Source organism: Drosophila suzukii, chromosome 3, assembly GCF_043229965.1.
Source record: "Drosophila suzukii chromosome 3, CBGP_Dsuzu_IsoJpt1.0, whole genome shotgun sequence".
In the NCBI taxonomy this organism is placed as follows: domain Eukaryota; kingdom Metazoa; phylum Arthropoda; class Insecta; order Diptera; family Drosophilidae; genus Drosophila; species Drosophila suzukii.
This window is the reverse complement of record NC_092082.1, coordinates 32,794,494-32,797,066: the sequence shown is the minus strand read 5'-3', so window position 1 is coordinate 32,797,066 and position 2,573 is coordinate 32,794,494. Positions and strand designations below refer to the sequence as shown.

At 47.5% G+C, this 2,573-nt stretch overlaps 1 pseudogene; it reads right to left on the bottom strand.

Annotated features, from left to right (window-relative positions):
- Positions 1–223: 223 nt before the first annotated feature.
- LOC139353158 (eukaryotic translation initiation factor 4H-like) lies at positions 224–1,760 on the bottom strand (annotated as a pseudogene).
- Between the last annotated feature and the right edge of the window lie 813 nt (positions 1,761–2,573).

The window sequence follows — 2,573 nt, the reverse complement described above, 5'->3', positions numbered from 1 at the left end:
TGTTGGTGTTTTTATTCATATGGTATATATTTTCAATAATTGGGTTCGGTGTTTGTTTTGCTTTTTTTTTTGGCGTTTTTCTCTTTTTTTTTATATATATAAACTGTATAAATTGCCTGCCTGCTATACTGAACATTTTGTCAAAAAATTTTTGTTTTCGACTTTTGCTTTGTTTTTAGAGTTTTTTCTTTTTTTGTATTGTTTTGTTTAGATTATTTTTGTTTTGCTTTGTTTTACTTGTTTTTTTTTTTACTATTTATACCTTAATGGTAGAACTTTTGTTTTGTTCTGTTGGTTTATATGCATTAATTAACTAACAAATAGCAACGTGCATACAGCTGCTGGACATAATTCGCACATGAACGTATATATACTATATACGAATATATAGGTCATATGCGCGAGACTAAAGTTTATCGCTGCTTAAGGACTAACATTTATAGACTTTCCATTGTTGTTGCGGATGTTCTGGTTGCAAAGAGTAAGAAAGGTTGCTTGGTTGCTGCTTGGCTTGGTCGCTGTTGTTGCTGTTGCTGGTGCTGATGTTGCTGTTGCTGCTGTGCTGATGTTGCTGTTAAGTTGCTCGCTGACTGACACTGGACACTGACACAGAGACACAGAGGCCAGCCTGTTGTTTCATCTTCGTTCTTGTAATGTAGTACTTATCTTTCGTATATAATAGGTATGTAGCGAAGTGTTATTAATTAATGTATGTGTTTATATATGCATGCTGCTGATGCTCCTTCTGATCCACCTCATCCTCCTGCTCACTATCTCCATTTTCGCCTCCGCCTCTCCCTCTATCTCGGTTTCCCGCACACCAAAATATCATATCAGGCATATTATGTTGCGGACCGACTCCTGCCCTCTAGTTATCGCCGTTGTGATTGACATTCTGCTGCAGCTCCTTCAGCTTCTCCTCGCGCGGCTTGGCGTTGCCAAAGATCGAGGCCGATTGCTTGGTCTTGGCCACCGCGTTTATGGGCGCGGCAATCGTCCGTGGCTTCAGCTGCAGGCGTGGTCGCTCATTATCAACAATGGCGCCCATGGAGGGACCACTGCCGCCGACGCCCAGGCCGCCAGATCCGCCGGAGCCGCCGCCCAGACCGCCCATTCCGGCGCTGGGACGTTCGCTCTGCTGGTTGGGATTGTAGTGGGTGCGCTCGCGGTCGCGGTGCCGGCTTATGTTGTTGTAGCGATCGCCGTCGCGCGACTGGTTGCCGTAGCTGCCTTCCCGCTGTCCACGTTCGCGACCCTGGTTGGGGTCGAACCGATCGTCGTTGTTGAAGTTGCCGTACCGACCCCGATTTGCCGGCCGATCTCCACTATCTCCGCGATTACCCGATCCACCGCCGCCAGTGCCAGGACCTCCCCGGCTGTAGGACTGGCTGCTGCCGCATTGGCGTGGTGGGCCGCGGTTCTGGAAGTCTCTGCCATCGCCGCGGGTCATGCCTCCGTTGCCACCGCCGCCAACACCTCCACCAGGTCGATCATTTTCCGACGATCGGCAGTGTCGATGCGCAGCGGCGCCGACAGGTCGTCCAGTTTGATCCGACCATCGCATTCTAGCGCCCGCTCCAGATTTACCGGCGTCTCAAACTCCACGTAGCAGAAGTTATGAACTGATCCGTCTCGCGATCCTTCACGAGCCGCAGATTGACGACGAATGCGATAAAGGGCGGTTCCGTGGGCAACTGCTTGGAATCCTGATCTCCACCGAATCCGCCTCAAACGTGTTCATAACCACCTCTTCCAGTCATGTTTTTTTTTTTTTTTGTTAGTCACAGGAATTATTGATCAAAACTGTAATTGTGTGAGTCAGTATATTTTTCGGCTTCGTTGTCATTTCTAGTTAGGGCGTTTCCTAATGGTAATTAACATAAATAGCCCGTAAGCAACCTTCCAGTTTAGAAAGGATCCGATCCTCGCCTGAGTACCAATAAAATGAAAATACCATTTTGATGGATTTTGAGTATTTTTTGCATCCTACGTCCACTCTAGACGCCATAGTTTCATCCTCTTTTTTGCAAGTATCTCTCGAGGTCGGTTCGTTGGCTCCGTAAATGTTGTTACATTGTTAAAACCCGATCGCATCCATAACTCCGAGTGTAAATTACTTCGAATTTTGTGGATCAGTACGAATCGGTACGAACGGAATATTGGTAATATCTAACAGAAATTCCAGGAAAATAGCAGTGACCAGCGACAACGTGCGAATTCTTAGAATTGTCTGAAGTATTTAGAGTCCACCCTCTGCGCACTGCAAGGAGCATGTGCCGCGTGCAGCGGTTAATTAGCGGAGCATAAATTCCGGAACAACATTTCGTCAGTGCTTCCCCTGGATCATAAATTTCTTCAGCGTCACGCCAGAATCTGCATTAAAGATTCCCATATCTTTCATCCTTGCCACGCCTGGATTTGTTTCATCAGCGTCAAACCACAAGCTGCCCCAAGGATCGCCGGCATCAACCCGCATGAGGTTTCACCTTACCAAATACGCACCACGATCGACGAGTCGGATCCAGTTTGGATCGGGCGAACATATCACCGGCGTCGACTCGGCGCAAACCCCG